Source organism: Felis catus, chromosome B3, assembly GCF_018350175.1.
Source record: "Felis catus isolate Fca126 chromosome B3, F.catus_Fca126_mat1.0, whole genome shotgun sequence".
Lineage (NCBI taxonomy): Eukaryota > Metazoa > Chordata > Mammalia > Carnivora > Felidae > Felis > Felis catus.
The window spans coordinates 102,456,000-102,471,688 of record NC_058373.1 but is presented as its reverse complement, the minus strand read 5'-3'; the positions used below and the strand labels follow the sequence as shown (position 1 = coordinate 102,471,688).

Below are 15,689 nucleotides of genomic sequence, written 5' to 3'. Positions count from 1 at the left end.
GTATCAAAATAATATGAAACTAAATAGCATATTGAAGTATATTAATAAAGTATAAAGTATATTAAATAGTTTACAGTTGTATAAGAACTAGAAGCATACAGGGTTTACTAGTTTTGTTCATACATATTTAACTACATAACAATGCAACGTAAAAATGTTTTAATTCTATTGATATTAAAGGGTCTTGGGACACCTGGGTGGCTCAGTCGGTTAAGCGGCCGACTTCGGCTCAGGTCATGATCTCGCGGTCCGTGAGTTTGAGCCCCGCGTCGGGCTCTGTGCTGACAGCTCAGAGCCTGGAGCCTGTTTCAGATTCTGCGTCTCCCTCTCTCTGACCCTCCCCCATTCATGCTCTGTCTCTCTCTGTCTCAAAAATAAATAAACGTTAAAAAAAAAAAAAAAGTTTAAAAAAAAGGGTCTTAATGAATTTCTTCCTTTAGATGATTCACATGTTACTCAAATTTACAAAATAATACTCCAGACCAGAAATTATTTAGTGCGGGAGAAGATGAGAGCAGCACAGGAAAAACTATTAATATATTTATAATATAAGTGCATACCACAGAGATTTGATTAAAACTACACAGATGGTAGAGATTTTTGGACCCACTCTCATCTAAATCTGCAACACTAGCATTACACTCAAATTGCAACTACTGGGACACCTGGCTGGCTCATTCCTTAGAATATGAGACTCTTGTTCTCAGGATGTGAGGTCAAGCTTCATGTTGGGTATAGAGTCTTAATTAAAAAAATTAAAAAACAATAAATTGCAACTATCCTGTGGGGGGGCCTAAAGAGACCAGGCCTTTCCTACCTTTGGGAATTTTCTTCCGTTTCACAAGTATAAAATAATTTCCAGCCTCTAATTTGAACATTCAAGCAATCGTTACTCCTATTCAAATCTCACAGTTTGTGAGCGAAGGTACCAACTAGATCTTTTCTTCACTCAGTATTTACTAAGCATCTACTATTTACCAGGCACTCTTCCAAAGATTAGCGATACAGCAGTGAGCTAAATATAAAAGTATTCGTCTTCATCAGATATACATTCTAGCTGGGAAGCAGACTAATAAAGCATATGGTACATGAAAGGTCTTTATGGAAAGAAAAGGAAGTATGGAGCATATATGTCATATATAAAAAATATATCTAAAGCATAAGATTTTGGAAAGCTATTTTACAGTCAACCATATCATGAAACAATTTTTTTTAGTAAATAAAACTCATTAGAAAGAATATGAGTGCCCTTTTCTATGACAAATCTAGAAATGGAATACGAACATCAGGATAATTGAAACACAATGTCACATAAAGCAAAGTCTTTTAGGAAATGAATCTGATCCTGCTTTGTGCACAAACCATTCCTGAAATACCCTAGATTTGAAGCAAATCTTAGAAGATTTATGGAAACACATACAAAAAGCCTTAAAAGTGAGTTTAAGACAATATAAGGGAAAGGCAATATAAAAATCAAGAGATTATTATTTATGTCACTCACTGTTAGCATAAGTGTATAGTATTTCCTAAGTTTTTATCACTAAAACTAAATTTGATATAAAGAGAAAAGTGATGTCATGGCTATCCGAGGCAACTCAGCTATAAGTTGCTTGCACGATTACAGGAAACACACAAATCAAAACTACAGATAAATGCCTTCTACAGGTTCTCATTTGGGAAGATGGCAAGGGGAAAAGAGAAACATCAGAAGAGGAACAAAAAACAGGCAAATCCAACAGGAAAAACACGATCTTTGAACTTAACATGAAAACAAAGGCCAGCCATAAGGTAAAGAAAAGTAGTACTGAAATTAACATTTTTCCTAGCAAGAACCTAGAAAAATAGGCAATGGGAAGGCTCAAGAGGCAAATTTTATCAGAAAAAACAAATTATTGTGAAATTTTCTTTTTGGTCTTAAACAAGTACTTTAATTCCCAAATACCCCTTAAAAAAAAAGTTGCACAAGGAATTAGGTGAAGATCAAAAGAGTATGAATACCTAGGAAGTTAAAATCCATTTGGTTATATCAGCTGAAGAAAGTAACTAAAGTTGATTAGGCTTTAAGGAGGAGTTTAAAAAATTTTTAAGCCATGTTTGTTGTGCCTTTAGGAAAGTGTAGGTAGGGGTGCTGAATCCTCTTGTATTGAGCAAGTTCTTTGGTTCTTAAGGGGATTATAATCAGTTGTGGGTCAAAAACTGTACATCAAGATTCATCACAGCTTGGATGATTCTCTCCTCTCTCTGCCCTTCCGCCTCTCACTCTCTCTCAAAATAAACTTAAAAAATTTTTTTAATTAAAAAAAAATTACCCAATCCTGTTATTTCATGCTCAAAACAAAACAAAAACAAAGAAAGTGTAATGTTTATTTGGTTTCTTGAACAGAACTTCCTTACTGTGGGAAATACAAAGTCTGAGAATCAAAGAATCATGAGATGACCACCTACCCATGTGTTCATACATTGATGGAGGACCAGAAAACACACTTTTATCATTCAGTTCTTAAGCTGACAGGGTTCCAAAGGCTAGCTTATACTAAAAATTCACGTAAATTTATTAAGTCATAATGGAAATCAAAATTCCAATTTCAGAAACTGGAATACCTAAGTTCTCCATTCATATTGTCTCCTCTCCTGGTATCAACATTATTAAACCAGAAGGTTTGGGTTACATATGAAAAAAAGCAAAGAAAGAAGAATAACCTAAGAAAGAATTCAACCAAGCTATGATGAATCTTACAGTTTTTGACCCACAACTGATTATAATCCCCTTAAGAACCAAAGAACTTGCTCAATACAAGAAGATTCAGCACCCTTACCTACACTTTCCTAAAGGCACAACAAACATGGCTTAAACATTTTTTAAGCTCCTCCTTAAAGCCTAATCAACTTTAGTTACTTTCTTCAGCTGATATAACCAAATGGATTTTAACTTCTAGGTATTCATACTCTTCTGATCTTCAGCTAATTCCCTTAACTGTTCTAATCTCTCTAGCTGCTCACTTACTAAACCACAAAGTTCCTTCTAAGGATGTCTCACTGCATCTATTACTACCCAGCTCTTCCTAATTTTCTGAGTCTCCATATCTCAAAGCTGAATAGTATACTCCCTTCAAAGAGAAGAACCTGGGGTGCCTGGGTGGCTCAGTCTGTTAAGCATCCAACTCTTGATTTTGGCTTGGGTTATGATCCCACAGCATGGGATCAGGGTGGGATGAACCCCAAGTTGGGCTCCGCCCTGGGCATGGAGCATGCTTGGGATTCTCTCCTCCCCCTCTCTTCTGCCCCTCTCCCTCACTCATGCATGCACTCTCTCTTTCTCTCTCCCTCTCTTGTGGGGCTCAATCCCATGACCTATAATCAACACCTAAGCTGAAACCCAAAGAGTCAGATGTGCAAATGACTGAGCCACCCAGGAGCCCCCAAAATAAACTGCTTTTCAAAGACATTTTCTCAAATCTCCCTCAGACCCTTCCTGGGCCTCCAAGCAATGATTCTCTAGTTTTCATGGCAGATTCTTATCCCCACCCCCTCAATCTCCCATCCCCACCTCCAGGAACTTTTAATTAAGTACAATCAATTCTGCTATATGGGACTGACAGATATATTGGGGGAACAACTTGAATAGAATGTGAATTTTGTGTTTGCTTATGTATGATTTCTACTGTGAGAAACACTGAATGTACATTCAAAACTGCACTCAGCTTATCCCAGCTGTATAGAAATATAAAAAACACAAGCACACATCTCAAACATTTTAGCAAAAATTTTTTTAAAAAAACATGTCAAGGATACATACCAACCGTACTGTTTTCCTGGAAATTTTCAGATACATTGCAGCAACATGCGTGAGTTCACGGAGACATCCCAGGCTCCTCAGATAGTCTAGACTGGGAACTGGCTAAATGCTCCACCCAAGTCTAATGGCTCTAAATTCAACTTACATGCTATACCAAGTGGCCACCCAAACCTGTCTCCAGGACTCCAGGTTTATACATTGACGATTCAAAATCTCCACCTAGATGTCTAATAAGCTAGCAAGCATCTCAAACTCAACATGTCCAAAATCAAAATCCTGACTCCCTGTGCATGTTCCACCACCACCCTCACAAAATCTTCCCCATTTTAGTAATCAACAAACCCATCTTTCCAATTTCCAAAGCCAAAAACTTTGAGTCATCCTTGACCCCCTTTTTCCCTCACAAACCACATCAGGAATTCCCATTGGCTCTACCTTCAAAATATACTCAGAATCCAACTACATCTGACCCTTGAACAACAGCGGGGATTAGGGGCACAGACACCTCCCCATCCCTATGCAGTCAAAAATCCGAATTATAAGTTCTGACTCCCACAAAACTTAATAGCCTACTACTGACTGGAAGCCTTACTGATAACATAAACAGTTGTTTAGCACATACTTTGTATGTTACATGCATTATATTCTGCATTCCTACAATAAAGCTAGAGAAAAGAAAATATGAAAAAAAGCATAAGGAAAATACATCTACAGTACTGTACTATAAAAAAATCCATGTAAGTGGACCCAAGCAGTTCAAACCCATGTTGTTCAAGAGTCAGCTTGTGCCATTCACCACCTCCACTGCTAATACTCTTGTTCTAACCACAATTTCTCACCTGCATTAGTCTCCCATTAGTCTTTGAATTCTATTCTTGCTCTCCATACGGTCTACTCTCAAACTCAGCAACCAGTATAATCCTATAAAGAAAAAGAAAAGCTCATCATATTTTTTTCTGTGCCACACCCTTGTTAAAAAGAAAACCACAGGCCCAAAATGGCATCACTTGGGGGGGCACCTGGGTGGCTCAGTCAATTAAGCATCTGACTTCAGCCCAGGTCATGATCTCATGATCTCACAGTTAAAGGGTTCAAGCCCCACATTGGGCTCCGTGCTGACAGTTCACAGCCTGGAGCCCATTTCAGATTCTGTGTCTCCCAATCTCTCTCTGCCCTTGCCCTGTTCCTGCTCTCTCGCTCTCAAAAATAAATAAACATTAAAATTTTTTTAAAGATTACATAGTCCTCTATATTTTACTAGCTACCTGAAAATTTAGTTTTATTGTTGACATCCTCTAAAATCATAGTAGGTGTTTCAGACAACAAATCCTAATATATTCTTTTTCTCTTTCCACCAACCTTCTCCCCAGGACTTAGCTTTAAATACAGCTTTAAACACATTTAAGGAAAATCTCTGAGATTTAAGTTCCAAACAACCTTGTCTCATAGCAAGATCTAACACCATGCACTTCAAAATCTAAGCATGCCTATTTACACCAAAGATTACCTGTGACCCAAACCCACACTATTTGGCCAAACCTAAAAATCACTTTTTACCTTTGCCTCATTCAATTCCCTCGTCCTCCTGACCTTCACTACCAGCTGTCTTCAATGTGGGGGGATTATGAATTGATGAGCTTTTAATAGGAAGCTATTTGATTATTCTTAGGCAGAAAGTAAAATCCATCTGGGTTTGTTTTGGAGTCTCCGTGATGTGACAGAACCTCAACTAGGGATTTTACTTCTTCTATAAACTATGTCATCTGCGACTTGTGTATACTGAGGATGTTTAGACACACCTTAAGCAGGCCTGGTGTCTAGTCTACAAAAGTATTTGGATTGTCTTAGGTCCTTCTGAAAAGCAATGGACCAGCATCCTGCCCCACTTCAAGAACGAGTTGGCTCCTTGTTACTATGGTGATGAACACCCTGTGAACAGAGGTAATTTGCCACTTGCTGAAAATTCAAAGCATTCTGTAGCATTGTTTTTTATCAGGAACAAGGTGGGAGGAGCAGCAGAACCAATTATGGAGTATATTTATAAACACTTAAAGGAGTGTGTTACTTTATTCTGAATAACAAGATTTTAAATTGTTTAGTTCACAGGAAAAAAATGAAGGAAATAAGAGGACTGAAGAAAAGAAACATGTTGACCTACATCCTAACACGTACAGCTCTGCATCATTGTTGAACCTGGCACTACAGCTTTTCCAGAATAGAGTTCTTAGACTGGTTTTCAGATTGGTCGCACATACACAATATATATTAGTTTTCTCACCAGCATTTAGTCTCCTATTAGTCTCCTGCTAGTGTGTTTTGTGTATGTGTGACGAACCAACAGTCTGGGAGGGAAGAAAAATCCACTCAAGTAACAAGTTATCAACCAAGTAGGGTAAGAACAATGCTTCTGAAACACTAACAGTTAAAGGAAAGAAATTATATCTCAATAAATTCTTAAAAGTCACACTCAGGGGCACCTAGGTGGCTCAGTCAGCTAAGTGTCCGATTCTTGCTTCTGGCCCAGGGGCATGATCTCATGCTTCGGGAGTTTGAGCCCCGCATCTCTCTCTCTTCTCTCTCCATCCTTCCCCTGCTTGTGCATGCTCTCTTTTTCTCTCAAAATAAACAAACATTTTTTTTTCCAACGTTTATTTATTTTTGGGACAGAGAGAGACAGAGCATGAATGGGGGAGGGGCAGAGAGAGAGGGAGACACAGAATCGGAAACAGGCTCCAGGCTCCAAGCCATCAGCCCAGAGCCTGACGCGGGGCTCGAACTCCCGGACCGCGAGATCATGACCTGGCTGAAGTCGGACGCTTAACTGACTGCGCCACCCAGGTGCCCCAAACAAACATTTAAAAAAAAAAAAAAAAAAAAGGAAGAATACTCAGCACCTATTCCTGATTTTCAAAAAAATTCTTACCAAACTAGGAAAACTTGACCTTAATAAAAGGAAACTAACAGAAATTTATATGAAACAGCATACTTAATAACAAAATATTTAAAACATTCCCCTCCTATATTCAGGAATAAAACAAAGATGCCAGCCATCACATTACAAAAACAAACAAACATGCCACTAACATATTCAAAGGGAAGAGACAAAAATCTGTCACTGCTTCCAAGCTACATGTTATGGGCTTTCATGTTACTAATCAAATTAAAAGTTACTTGGTCTCATAGCTCAAAAACTTACCAGATACAAGATCAAAATTTAAAATCAAACAAAAAAAACCATGAAACAAATAATTAACACATGACCCAGCAACTCTATTCCTAGGTATATACCCCCAAAGAACTGAAAAGAGATATCCAAATACTTGTACACAAAATTTTATAGCAGCACTATTTAAAACAGGTGCAAACAAACAAGATGTCCGTTAGTGGATGAAGGTATAAACAAATGGCGGTGTATACATACAATGTATTAATGAAGCACTGGTACAAGTACTTGTAGAGAGCAAGATGGAGTCACTCAGGTCAAACAAGGGCCTTTGTCAAGCAATGACACTGTTAAGGGTACTGCAGCTACAAGATATCATCAAGACCAGCACCAATTAATGACACCCCAGAAGTGATAACAAGAAGCAGAGGAGGTCTGCAGGGGCCCAAGAATGATTAAATCCTTTTAAAGGGGGGGGGGGGGGATTTTTGCAGCTGTCAGACTCTTTAGACACTGACCCCTCTTTGACCACTTTAAAAAGGCAGCTGCAGCTGGAAGGCTCTGCCCAACTGATCTCTGAACAGAGGTGAGATCCTTCACTGCTTGAACATAATAAGCAGTAAGTGCTGAGAGCTGACCCGAGCAGGACCTAGGCCTGATCTCAACTGGTCGCTCACAGACTGACTCCTCATTTGGTTCATTAATTTCCCACCCCCTGTGTGATCTTCTGTGTTGCGTGACTTGTCTTGTGCTCTGCTGTGTAAGAAGCCAAGTTAATCATGTGGTGAAATGTCACTGAGTTTGGAATCCTGAACCTGCTTTATAATTATGTTAACACTGCTTCATGACTGAATAGAGCTGACACTGTAGACAGATACAACTTACGTGTGTACCTGCACAGCGTGCTTATAACAGTACTACAACATGGATGAACTTTGAAAACATTATGGTAAGTAAAAGAATCCAGACACAAAAGGTCACATATTTTATGATCCATCTGTAGAACAGACAAACCTATAGAGACCGAAAGTAGATTAACGGTTGCCTAGGGCCTAGGGGTGGGGGTTGGGGGGGCAGGACTCAGTGGGCAAAGAAATGGGGAGCAACTGCTAATGGATATGGAGTTTCTTTTGGGAGTGATGAAAATGAATCAGAGGTGATGGCTGCACAACTATGTGACTATACTAAACACCAATGAACTGTATATTTTTAAAACACAAATCTAATGGCATATAATTCTTATCTAAATTTAAAAAGAATAGTAAGATTTGTTGTGGGAAAAATAAAGTTCCCAAAACATACAAAAATACTACAGTAATCAAAACAGTATGGCAAGAGAGCAGAAACAAGTAAGTAGTTCAAGAAAACAACACCCTAAATGATTAAAGCAGGATGTTTGAATAAACTCACTGGGTATCTGAGTGAAAAGGTAGATGCCTACTTCACTATAAAAACTTAAAAGTGACAGATTGAATAAAATGTAAAATCCAATGCTGTCAAATATGAGAGAAGGATTTTAAAATCTTAGTAGGGGAGGTGCCTGCGTGGCTCAGTTGGTTGAATGTCTGACTCTTGATTTCCACAGGTCATGATCTCATGGTTCATGGGATCAAGCCTCTCGTTGGGCTCTGTGCTGACAACACGGAACCTACTTGGGATTCTCTCTCCCCCCTCTCTCTTCCCCTCTCCTACTCACACTGTGTCTCTCTCTCTCTCAAAATAAACATTTTTTATAAATACATACATACATACATACATACACACACAAAATACTGACATATCTGGCTAAATACAAATTCTAAATATCTATTTGGGGAAAAGACACAATAAAGTTAAAAGATAAGCAAAAGATTGGAAGAATATTATTTGCAATATACAAAAAGGATTAATTTCCATGATATTAAAAACTGCATGCAATCCAATGGAAATGGAGGAGAGAGGGGACAGTATTTTAGTATAATACCATTGGTGTGAAACAAAACTGAAAAGACTGTGTAGTTTGCAAATACAGAAAAACTGGTTATGCTTGGGATGACAGGGACATTTTTTTCTGCATCATATTTTCAATGTTTGAATTTCTGACCACAGTATATATAGTAATTCTATAATACCAAAAACAATTTAAAAAGGAAAAAAGTCTGAGAGGCAAACTTAAAAAAGAAATTTAAAAAAATGTTTATTTATTTTTGAGGTAGGGAGGGGCAGAGAGAGAGACAGAGAATCCGAAGCAGGCTCCACGCTGTCAGAGCAGAGCCCAACACTGGGCTCGAACTCACAAACCATGAGATCATGATCTGAGTAGACATCAAGAATCGGATGCTCAACCAAGTAAGCCACACAGGCACTACTGAGAGACAAACTTTAAGTAGCTGAGGGACACTAAAGGATTTTTAAAGGGGAAGTAGAATGATGGTTTAGCATTGTTGACAGATCCCTGGAGTACCTTTATAGAGAATGGATAGGAGAGATACCAGTTTGGAAATAGTTATTGATTCATTTCTCCATTCAACAAATGTTAAACACCTACTGGGGCTTGGCACTGAGCTAACCACTGGCACCAGTTAAAAATGTTGCAAGTTGTCTCTCCAAAAGGTCATATACCTACTTTGGGCAATGGTGCAAAGGAAATAAGGGAAACACCTATTGTTTGTTTCTTTCTTTCTCTTCTTTTCTTTCTTTCTTTCTTCCTTTGTGGTGGGGGGGGGGGGGGTGGAGGGGAGGGATGCATATAGAACTTTTGCCATTTTAAGACATCTGTGAATAATATCCTTGTGGTATTCATTGTATTACAAAAGGACCAGGTATTCCTTGTAAGTATAACCCATATTTTGGCAACTCACTGAAGAAAAAAAACAAAATGCAACAACAGCCTGTTCTTACAAGTTCAAGATTCTTTGACTTTGGAAAGTCCAAGTCCTAAAAAATCTCTAAAAGAAGAACTTCAAAGTCACCCTTACTCATTTTCTGTCCTTTTTAAAATTCTTTGGTTTTGTCAAGAGATGAATAAAAAGAGGACACAATATTAACAGGCCAAAGGAAAAACATCTTAATGAATCATATTAAAGATATTTATAATTATGATTTAATCTGCATTGGTTTCTTTTTACAGACATGTTCCCATTTTATCACAGCCATCTGCTATTTCAACAGTAAGCCTGTTTTACCAAGTTTTAATAAAGACCATGACTATACATAAAAATTTTTTAAACTTTCTTACCGTAAAACTTATTTTTTAAAAGTGTCCCCTAAGTGAAGAGGCAGAAAAAAGAAACTGCTGATGAATTTGGTAAAAAATTCACGCTACCATTTGGCTTAGGACATTTCAAAATGTGAGGGGTGTGGCACCAGCTCCTGGTTTACCACCACTTTAAAGCTAAGTGCTCTGCTTCACGATCTAGGGCTGAGAAAAAGAGCTTTTCTGAGGTTGCTGGTCAGCAGGCAATCACCATCACCTTGACAAAACCAACTTGGCTGAGTGAGCTTTCCTTAAACCTATCATAATGTTACCATCATTCTTCCCGAACCATGCTGACAAGGTCCCTCATGTATAGATTTCCTATTGTAAATGCATGATGTGGGCAATACCAAAGCAAATGCAAGTCCCTTTCTGAGGAAGGGTATGGTTAAGCATGACAGTCACAGGACCTAGATATCGTAAGACAGTCCCAATTTCACAGTATTCTATTGTTTTCACATAAGGTGATCTTTTAAAGGTGTGATTCAAGATGATTTAATAGTTAGACTCATGAGAGTTTTTTTAAGTGAATACAAAGTTCAAAACACAGAAAAGAAAAAAAAAAAAAAAAAACAATCTTTCCAGACTCTCCTGAGTCTGAATTTTGGACCTGAGCACATAATCATATGGAAAAAACTTGGCCTAATCCTCCCAACCCATCCTAAGAGAAGCATTTCTTCCCAGGCAGGAGGAGCTCACCAGAAATTACAAATGATTTTTAAAAACAAAGCAAACAAGAAGAAAAAGCCATTAGCACATACAAGCTTCTAACTGAAACACAAAAGACGGTGAGGAAAGGAGAGACTAGAAAAGGGAGCAATAAACAGTGGTTTCCAGAAGCCCTTTTTGCAGAAATGTTTACTTTAGCAGTTGGATACTGCTGTACACTGGATCTTACAGAAATAATTATCATCTTCACAACTGTGAACAAACAAGAAAGTTCATCTGGTCATCTAATCTATTTCACATGTGCAATGTCAAATATTTATTTGTTCCTTTTATATCTTATTAAATATTTATTCTAAATTTTTAGCCATAGCTGTCACTATCTTGAGCCACAAAATCTTTTATTTTTATTATTATTTTTTTAATATTTATTTTTGAGAGATTGACAGAGTGTGAGCCAGGAAGGGGCACAGAGAGAGGCAGACACAGAATCCGAAGTGGGCTCCAGGCTCTGAGCTGTCAGCACAGAGCCTGATGCGGCAGGGCTTGAACCCACAAACCGTAACATGATGACTTGAGCTGAAGTCAGATGCTTAATCAACTGAGCCACCCAGATGCCCTCACAAAATGATTAAAAAAAAAAAAAAAGATGTAAATATATGCATTCCTCAATAGAGGAATCCAGGAATTTCTTAAATGCCAGAGTGGCCCACATCCCCATTCTGAGACATCACAGGCAATTGCTTTTACTTGAGCTGCCATCCGGGTATCCTAGAACCTTCCTACTCTGACCTTATCCAAAAGGTAATCATCAATAGATAAGGGAGAATTTAGTGGACTGTGAGGTGGCCTGGTATGAAATTAAGGAAAAAGAGGGTCTACCTAACCCAATCACATAAAATCTAATGGGGGGAAAGGACAATGTATTTGAGCAGAAGAGATTAAGAGTGGAGACAAAGTCAGAAGATTGGAAGACTCGCTAGATGAGGGAGCAATAAATGCCTGCTTCAGAGTGGATGAGGTGACCAGATCAGCAAACCCAGCCAATGAAGGACAACAGGAATTGCTACAGACCTGGGACAATTAGGTACTGTCCCAATTCACCTCAAACCAAACTATGTGACCTGAAATTGTATTATGTGTTTCCTTACGTCCCCACACATCCATATAAAAATCTAACAACAGGTCATGATTCAACACCTACTTTATGAAAAGGAAAAATATTCTACAATCAGAATTATTTCCTGACTGCATTTATATGACTTGCAAACCAGTAGGGGGTTGGCTAAGACTATTCAGATCCCCCTTAAATTGCTAAGGTTATCTACCTATTTATTCCCAGAATTATATCCCAGACTTCTGGATAATACTGGATGGTGGACTAAACACAAAGCTATTTGTTGCTCCTTCCCCAAACACTAAGATTTTTTTTTTTTTAAACACATAAACCCAATGGTACGAAGAGAACTGGAGACTGTAGTCACAAAACCTGGAAAGATGAAATATAAATGGCTAAAGGGTAAAGGACTCAAAGACTTAAGAAAACTGAATCCTAAGGTAAGCATCAGGGAACAACACTCCCCCAAAAGTATCAGCAGAGAATAAATGGGAAGGGTTAACAGAAAATCTTTCTTTTAAAAAAAATGGGGTGCCTGGGTGGCTCATTCAGTTAAGCATTCGACTTCGGCTCAGGTCATGATCTCATAGTTTGTGGGTTTGAGCCCTGTGTCAGGCTCTGTGCTGACAGCTTGGAGCCTGCTTCAGATCCCGTCTCCCCCTCTCTCTGCCCCTCCTCCCACTTGCATTTTCTCTCTCTCTCTCTCTCTCTCTCTCTCTCTCTCTCAAAAATAAAGATTGTTTTTTAACATTTATTTATATTTGGGAGACAGAGAAAGACAGCACAAGTGGGGGAGGGGCAGAGAGAGAATGAGACACAGACTCCGACGCAGGCTCCAGACTCTGAGCTGTTAGCACAGAGCCCAACGTGGGGCTCAAACCCACAAACCACGAAATCATGACCTGAGCCAAAGTCGGACGCTTAACCAACTGAGCCACCCAGATGCCCCAAAAATAAACTTTTTTTTTTTTTAAAGCTTACTTTGAGGAGAGCACACATGTGCAAGCAAGCAGGGGAGAGGCAGAGAGAGGGGGGAGAGAGAATCCCAAGCAAGCCCCACACTGCCAGCACACAGAGCCCAACACAGGGCTCCATCTTATGAACCATGAGATCATGACCTGGGCCAAAATCAAGAGTTGAACACTCAACTGACTGAGCCACCCAGGTGGCCCCAGAATATCTTTCTGAAATGCAATTCCAGATCCAGTTGTTCAGACAAATGCCCTTCCCTCTCTTGCAAAGGGCTGAAGATAATCTAAAGAAGGTTAAAACAGACGGTTATACAGACCAGGGAATCACCAAGTAAAGCGAAGGCAGTTTCAGTTAGCATAGCTACTAGGTCTCTGTCCATGGTGTGTTGGTAAATATAAATGTTTAACCACTTGGGGGTAAGGGGAGGTGGAGACAAGTGTAATTATCTGTAATATCTGCTGAATTCTTGTGGTATAAATACTCTTACCATGGCTGCTTCAAGCTAAGAAATGATATCACTGTTCACAGAGATTAGATGAGATGCATGGTAGCCTATCATTAAATAGTATTTCCACCATACAGATTAGATGTAAATAATTATCAAGAGCATCCATAATGACAAAATGTAATAAAATATTCAGGGGTAGTGAGTTTTTAGAATTTATTGATATGATTTTTTTAATATAACATCTAAGTTTGCATAATCTTTAATAATTGTCATATTTAGCAAACGGCTCACAAAGTTCCTGAAAATTTTAACAACTGTCTATGATGCGCTAATACTAGTCATCGACCCAGCCCTCTTTATTAATACCCTTTCCCAAAAGGCTGACAGTCAGGCCTTCACTTCCAGGCAAGGGAGATTAGAAAAAACTTTTCTGGAGAATATTAACAATTAGTCTAAGAGGAAAAATTGTATTTTGCCATTATATGACAAATTCTCAAACTAAATTTGTCCAGCCAGATCTTCCTACAGTGAAGCTCACAATTGTAGAAGTCCTACTGCACATGCAGAGCTTTCAATCAGCATTCTAGGATCCCACTATTAAATATTAGCAAATAGCCAAGAATTGCTAGACCTCTCTAGAACAAAGAAATGAAACAGAAAAAGCAAGTTGGAAGAGACAGCATATGCTTTGCAGGCATGTGACCTAGGCAGTCACACAGTGCCCTGCACTTAGAAGATCCCTGTGTTAGATTTAATGCTCTGCCGTTGCTGTCTTGAAATTCTCTAATAAATGTTAACAAGGGGCCCTGCAGATTATGTAGCTAGTCCTTACAGAGACTATGCAGGGTAAAGAAAATTCTGGGGGAAAAGATACCATGAATATATTCAGAAATATAAGAGAAAATATCGCAAACACAGTAAGAACAGTAAGTTAAAACAATGCAAAGAACAAGCAAAGAACAGTAAATTAAAACAAAATAAAACTAAAAAGAGTCAGAAAATGAAAGTGAGCAAAAGCATGCCTTGTTGGTAATTAAAAATGCAATAGCTAAAAGGAAAAACTCCTTAGAACACCATAAGAAGATTGGAAGATCAGTCCAGGAAGTCCAATATCAGAGCATCAAGAGTGTAAGAGAAAACTAAGAGAGGGAGAAAGTCAGGGTGCCTGGATGGCTCAGTTGGAAGAGATTGGGATTATTGATCTCTGGGTTGTGAGTCCGAGCCCCACGTTGGGTGTAGAGATTACTTACATGAAGTAAAAAAGAAAAAAAAGGAAAAGTCATCAACATAATAGTTCCCAGATTGAAACGGTTCGCCAAGTACTCAATGGAACCAAACTCACACTAAGGCACCTTATTGTGCAATTTCAAACACAGAGAAACGAAGAAAAGAACCTATCACATAAATTATCAGGAACCTAATGTATCAGAATACCTTCTGCCAAAACAAAAGCATAAAGCAAGAAACAGGGAAATAAGAGACCTAGAAAACAAGAAATCCAAAACAAAAAGGCAAGGAGCATCCTCAAGATGTGGATGAAGGGAAGTCCCAGGATAAGAGCTGTGCGTAAAAAAAGTAGGCAATCAGTCCAGATGGAAGCACATCTTCAGGAATAAGGGAAACTAAGAGAATACCTTAACTGTCTGAACCTCCTGAAAGGAAATATGAACAAGTTGCAATTTGAGCTACATTAGAGAGAAGTTTAAAGTAAATAATAACAAAGAAAAATAAACATTTCAGGGAAACCAAAAGTTGTACAGGAAAGTACAAGTGTTCATAGATTACTCCATGGCTTAACTGTGAATAGCATGTTCAGTCTTAACTGTATAAATACTGAATACCAACCTAAGCAAATTTATGAACAATTACACTAGGATCGGAGAAGAAAAAGGATACCTGTGGATGTTGAGAAAGAACTGAATCCTCATCTGTCGTAATGGGAAATCAAGAGATACTACCTGAAGCTGAGAAATCAAGAAATCAGAATAATAAGCACGCTGTTAAGAACGACAGTGTTTCGGGACGCCTGGGTGGCTCAGTCAGTTAAGCATTCGACTTCAGCTCAGGTCATGATCTTGAAGTTCGTGGGCTGGAGCCCTGCATCGGGCTCCATGCTGACAGCTCGGAGCCTGGAGCCTGCTTCGGATTCTGTGTCTCCCCATCTCTCTGTCCCTCCCCTGCTCAAACTCTGTCTCTCTCTCTCTCCCTCTCAAAACTAAAACATTAAAAAAAATTTAAAGAATGACAATGTTCAAGGGTGGCCTGGTGGCTTAGTTGGTTAAGCATTCGACT

General features: G+C 38.7%; 1 protein-coding gene across 9 annotated transcripts in view; it reads right to left on the bottom strand.

The window, feature by feature from the left end:
• Positions 1-15,689, bottom strand: part of FBXO34 (F-box protein 34) — an 87,152-nt gene that overhangs the window by 26,137 nt on the left and 45,326 nt on the right. For 4 of the 9 annotated variants that reach the window (XM_023255710.2, XM_019833040.3, XM_045059938.1 and 1 more), the window contains exon 2: positions 4,636-4,717. The exons of 4 other annotated variants lie outside the window; for them this stretch is intronic. The gene's annotated coding sequence lies outside the window, so the exon portion shown is untranslated. Of the gene's footprint in view, positions 1-3,796; positions 4,475-4,635; positions 4,718-15,689 lie in introns of those variants that run through there. One more of the 9 variants, XM_019833048.3, reaches the window with a different exon arrangement.